This window comes from Oratosquilla oratoria, chromosome 12, assembly GCF_046742065.1.
Source record: "Oratosquilla oratoria isolate Oo_2021 chromosome 12, ASM4674206v1, whole genome shotgun sequence".
NCBI lineage: Eukaryota > Metazoa > Arthropoda > Malacostraca > Stomatopoda > Squillidae > Oratosquilla > Oratosquilla oratoria.
The window spans coordinates 48286632-48293191 of NC_134788.1; the positions used below are offsets into that span (position 1 = coordinate 48286632).

Here is a 6560-nt window from a genome sequence, read left to right on the forward strand (position 1 = left end):
TACATATGTGAATGACATGGATGAGGGTGTGAAATGTTACATGAACTTGTTAAAGAAAATGAGTACTGAAACGGATTGTGACTCACTACAGAGAGAACTGAACTCGTAACTTACGCTAAAAAGTTTATCGGACGAAAGTGTAAATAAGCTAAAGGAAGCTGACATTGATGAAATGCTAAACATTGACAATGATGCACCTGTTGTACATTCCTTGAGTGGTGGGGAAAATTGCTGATATGATGTTCAATACAGATAAGAATGAAGAGAGTAGTGATAATGATGACATAGTGAACACAGGCAAAAGGAAAAAAATCCCTATAGACAATATAGTGAAAACATGTGATCAGTTAATTGCTGCCCTTTAACAACGTGCGTTTATAAGTGAGCAAAAGATTATGCCAGTCTACTCAATTAAAGACAGATTGTTTAGACAGAAACCTATGCTAATAAGACAGGTGAAACTTGCAGAACCCTTTAAAATTTCCACCTATCGTAATGCTGCTTTGTCGCTTGAGGATCCTGTTCCTGGCCCATTTTCATACGTCCGACTGTGGCATGATGACGACGGTGACACAGACAGACCCTCTTCTCCAAGATTGTCCAGCTAGATGTACCTAAAATTCATGTAGGTTCCAGGTATCTGTACAGCCATCCTTTCTTTACCCAAAATAGTGTGAATATCCATACGTCTCTGTAGAATTATTACGGTAATGTTTGATTACGGTTCGTGTATTTACGGTCGTCATTATCCCGCTACATTCTCGATTCATTATTTATGATCTTGATTATCTCGCTATTTAATTGATAAGTATACTACTCAGTAAATAAATTGTACAATTTTGTAGTCTTTAATCATCTCATTTGTGAGTATTCATACGTAAATACATAAATGTAAATGATCTAAAATCCGAAGGGAAAAAAAGAAAAATCCGAAACACTACTGGTCCCAAGGGTTTTGAGATAATGGACACTGATCTGCATAACACCTGGATCGAGTATACGGGCCGTGGGCTGCCCCAGGAGTGAGGCGGGCAGGCGGGACATGGCCGCCATATTGGTAGTATCAAAACATTAGCACTAGTGCTGGGCAAATACCGCTAATTTCAATATCGAAATTATTGATGAACAACAATACAGTTACCGAAATTACCAACAGTTTACCGGTAAAAGACTCGTGAGGTTGTAGTGACGTCACAAGAGTCGAGTTCGAAAAATCAATGTTTTTTTTGTCATTTAGTAAGCTATATCTCTGGTTCTATTTTACATATTGTTTTTATTGTTATGTCATTGTAAAGGGAATAGGTCATAGTTTAATTGGTGCTACTATAGTATGCTATCTACCGCGCGAGTGAGTGAATGGAGGGTGTCTGAGGGTGGGTGTGGTGTATACATTTTCGTTCGCGTCCCTCTGCATGCATGGGTTCATGTTTGGAGGTGGTAGTGGTAGGCAGCTACCGGTAAAGTTACAGGTTTTATCCAACAACCTTAACGATAGCTTACCGGCAAATCTGCTACCGTTAAAGCTTCGTTAACCGATAACTCGATAAGCTATACCATAACATTCAGAGAGCAGTAAGCACGTCTCGGCTTGGTGGTACTGAGTGACGGTAGTGACGGGCCCAGTGGCCCGCTAATTTTACCGGTTAAACTTTTACCATTAAGCAAGTATGTACCGCTAAGGTCTCGGTCATTTTTTTACCATTAGAACCGTTTTTTTTTTTTCGGCACTTTTTTAAATTCTCAATAGAATTAATGTTATTTCTGTGATCAGCATACGAAACTGTATTAATTGTGAAAGTTTCATAAAAGAAAAATCCGCGTGTCGCCAAACGAAGACCCATATAATATATAGGTCTTCGTTTGGCGACACGCGGAATTTTTTTATGAAACTTTCACAATTAATACAGTTTCGTATGCTGATCACAGGAATAACATTAATTCTATTGAGAAATTAAAAAAGAGTGCCGAAAAAAAACGGTTTTAATGATAAAAACTTACCGAGACCTTAGCGGTACATACTTGCTTAATGATAAAAGTTTAACCGGTAAAATTAGCGGGGCACTGAGCCTGTCACCACTGTCACTCAGTACCACCAAGCCGAGACGTGCTTACCGCTCTCTGAGTGTTATGGTATAGCATATCGAGTTATCGGTTAACGAAACTTTACCGGTTAACGAGGCTTTACTGGTAGCAGAATTTTTGTCGGTAAGCTATCATTAAGTTTGTTGCCGATAAAATCGGTAATTTCACCGGTAGCTGCCCACCACTAATTAGCACGTGTGAACCGCTCCGCCGGTCATGGGAGCTGTCGTGTTACTCTCGTGGCCTATGTGGCTGGTATGGGCTGCGTGATAGTGATGCGATCTGTAAATAAGTTTTCCTGTGTGGTTTATGAAACAGTACATGTCTACATGTACCGGTATTTGACCATAAAAGTAATCAAACAAGTACGCTAAAACTGACAACAAGAGAACATGTAGATGTTTTAACTTGTATCCACTGATCTGCATAACAATATAGATCAGTGGTTGTATCCTATGTATCCTATGTACATTATTTTGTGCGGAGCATAAATTAGGCCTTCACATATGTGTGTGTGAGTGTGACCACATGTTATAATCTCAATCTCTCGAATCTTGACAAGCAGTCATCTTCGGCGTTTTTCGAAATCTAGTCATCTGGTCATTGAAATGCACACAGTTAATTACTGGATTACAATTACTTTATTTGCACAACTAACTACACATGTATTTCAACAAACAAATTTCACCTGTCACTAAACATACACGTATCCACAATATTCCAAAAAACCTCCAGTGAATCTTTACAGAACAAAACCTACATTAGTATTTATTGTGAATATTGCTATTGTATCGTGTACAGCACATTACAGGTGCCTTAAATATTGGACGATAGTGATATACATGGATATGCATCGGTGCTTTTGAAACAATATATTTCACATCGATCCTGAAACAAAAACTTTGACACGGAAATCGTTCAGTAAAAAGAATGTACATACATCAGATACAATAGTACTAGTAGTTCATATTCATTAAATAGAAACGAAGACACATACCAGCTATGTTTGGTCCTGAAAAATCATACTCTTTCGTAACAGTAGTTGAGACCGGTAGAAGGATAAATTCTTATGAGTTGAAACATAATAGTACATGGGGTGGGGGGTGTCGAATTTCGCCAGAAAAAACGTTACATAATTTTTGAACGGGCCCCGAATAGTAATTCAGCCCATCTAATATGAATTCCTCACACTTCACAATATAGAAAAAGCCTACACATGAAATCAGGAAGAACAACTGGTTCTATACAGCTACACAGCTCTGGACAGCGTTTGAGCCTTACAAGATATTTTTGAATGATAGATATTTAGCCTGCTATTGCCACGATTACATTCGTGACAAATGGGTTGCTGCTAGATCTATTTCTTACAGATAATAAATACATAGCATTAACATGACAACACCTAACAAAACAGTTGGTGGGCAACATTTTATGGCTCCTGATGGCCGCATCATTTGTTGATGGGTATCGGGATGTTTTGGGTAATAAAACCTTAATTTACTTACGAGTGGAAGGACTGCTCACATCCACCTTTTCTCCGGTTGGTGCAGTTGAATGCAGCACAAGTTGGCATTGTAAAATGATCGTTAAATATGTAAAACACACCAGTATATAGGAGCGAAAGCTGCCGAGAACTGTAAGGGACGCTATGAATGCTATCAGTGAATCGCGTGGCGTGGGTTTGTTTTGGTACTACCAACATGGCTGCCGCCGACCCCATAATCAGGACACCGATCCGTGATCCAGTTATTTTTAGATCAGTGATAATGGATCGTGTACTATTTGTGTGTGTATATATATATATATATATATATATATATATATATATATATATATATATATATATATATATATATACATGTGTGTATACATATATGTATATATATATATATATATGTATACATATGTGTGTGTATAATATATATATATATGTATATATATATATATATACACTATACATATTTGTACAATACTGAATGGGTCCCAGTGATTAGAGATACATTTTAACCGCAATGCACTTTAATTCTAAACCATCAAAGGCCACCACATTTCAAATTCAGCATGCTGGCCTTTGATGGCTTAGAATTAAAGTGCATTGTGATTGTTAAAATGTATATATATATATGTATATATATATACACGTATATATATATATATATATATTTATATATATATATGTATGTACATATATATATATATCGTATATATATATATATATATATATATATATGTATATATATATATACAGTATATATATATATATATATATATATAGATGTAAAGGATTACAAAGGAGGACTATGCCGACAGGAGACATTTTGGTCCATAACTAGTGCGGATGCGAAAAAATGTAATGGTAAATAAATAAATATTATATAATAATAGATTAAATAAATAAATGCATAGGTATAGTTAAATAATAAACAAACAGGTAAATAGTAAAAAATAAATTGACAGGTAATAAATGGAAAGCAAATAATAATAAACAGATAAATAATAAATAAAAAAGTAATATCAAATAAATGGCAGGTATTACAGCATTTTATGTGTTTATCTAAACGAATCTTAAAGCTTCGAACTGAACTACATTGCAGTGCCTCTGCAGGAAGTTTATCTAAATCTTCTTGAATAATTGGTTTAATTGATCATTTACTTTTGCGCAAATTTGGAGACAATAGATTTTAGCCCGTGGTCTATATCATTTATATATACTATGTATAGAAGTGGTCCAAGAACGGAATCCTGAGGAACTCCACTCATAACATTACTCCATCTAAAAGTTTTGCCATTTAGAACAACTCTGTTTTTGATCATTGAACCAATTACTAGTCCAACTTAATAGGCTACCACTTACTCCGTGTGAAGTTAATTTAGTAAGTAGCCTTTCGCGGGGGACGGTATTAAAAACTTTTGCAAAGTCTAGATATATTAAATCTATATTGTTTTCTTTGTCATAATTCGAGAAGACTGGTGTAGAATTCGAGTAAGTCACATATTGTAACTGTGTGAGAAATTCGCAAATTTCTCACATAATTACAATGGCGAAGCGTGAAAGTGATTCGTTCCGGTCCTTATCCCCTGCTACGAGTTGAGGTCGGATCTCTGGTGAAAAAGGAAATGGGGTCGCAGGCAGCGATCTTTCCTAATCCCGGGAACCAGTAGCGTTCCGAGTTCAGAGAGTTTTGTACCTCCATTAGCCGAGCGGTTTAAGGCACCGTCTCAGTAGCCTCTTTGCCTCAGAGCGGTAGGTTCGAGTCCTATGCGCCTCGGCCATGAAATTTATCTGTATATATTTATCTGGTTGTTGCTGGTTCGTATGAGTTCTTGGAATTTCATGAACTCAGCGAAATAATTATTAGAAATTGAGTTACACAGGCCTATGATGGGCCAAGCTTGCTATTAGTGAGAGAGCCTATTAAAAACTCTTAATTCCATCACTATGTTATATAAATAGGTAAAATATCCCAGCATTTGCTGAACATGATCATGATTCATAATAGCACGATTTGAATAGCACGCCGGGTCATGTTGTGCGCCAAAGTCTGCACTCATGTCGGGATTGCCATTATATTGGACACCTCACAATCGGAACTTCACTGTATATATACATTATATATATATATATATATATATATATATATATATATATATATATATGTGTGTGTGTGTGTGTGTGTGTGTGTGTGTGTGTGTGTGTGTGTGTGTGTGTGTGTGTGTGTGTGTGTGTGTGTGTGTGTGTGCAAGCAACACTGAATGGGTCCCAGTGAATAGTCGCGATATCTGCGACAAACACATAGGGTGTAGGCGCGTTACTTTCTGGGCTGGGATATTACGTTTTCCATCCTCGAGAGCATTGTAAACCGAGCTTTGGGGGAATATTTCACCATCTGACATCCGGCCTGGTTTACCTATGTTCACATACCGAAATATGTACTTAGCATACACAAAAGCATATAGAACAATGCTGAAATTCTGCTTGTAATTGAAGTAGCTGTTTCCACTGTTGAATAGGCACTGTGGAAGAACATGCTTGTTGTCCAAAGCTCCCAAATAATGGGGAAAGTTCCAACTCACTTCAAAATCTCGTGCAACATTCAGTCACTTGTCTGTAGTTCCTGACAGCTGAAACGAAAAGCAAAGGAAACATCTAGTAACATTAGCATCAGACCTATGTTATGGATTTAAAGAATTCGAATTTTTAAAAACTAAATTGAAATTAGATAGTAAGCACAACATATATATCTTTATGTATTTCAGGTCAGGGATGACGGCGAGGTTGAACAGAGCACCGATGGCGCCCCAGAAGCTGAAGCTACTGAAGGTACAACTGAAAGGATGAAAACTACAGCCAACATGAATCAAGACTGCCCAAAAATGGATAGCAGAAGAAAAAAACGACGTCAAGATGACGACCCTGTGGCTGACGACGCCATTTCTTTTCTACGATCGGTTAACCAAACCACAGCTTTGAGAGATCA

General features: G+C 37.0%; 1 pseudogene; it reads right to left on the reverse strand.

The window, feature by feature from the left end:
• The window catches only part of LOC143030377 (uncharacterized), a 16676-nt pseudogene extending 10700 nt beyond the window's left edge, over positions 1-5976 (reverse strand).
• Between the last annotated feature and the right edge of the window lie 584 nt (positions 5977-6560).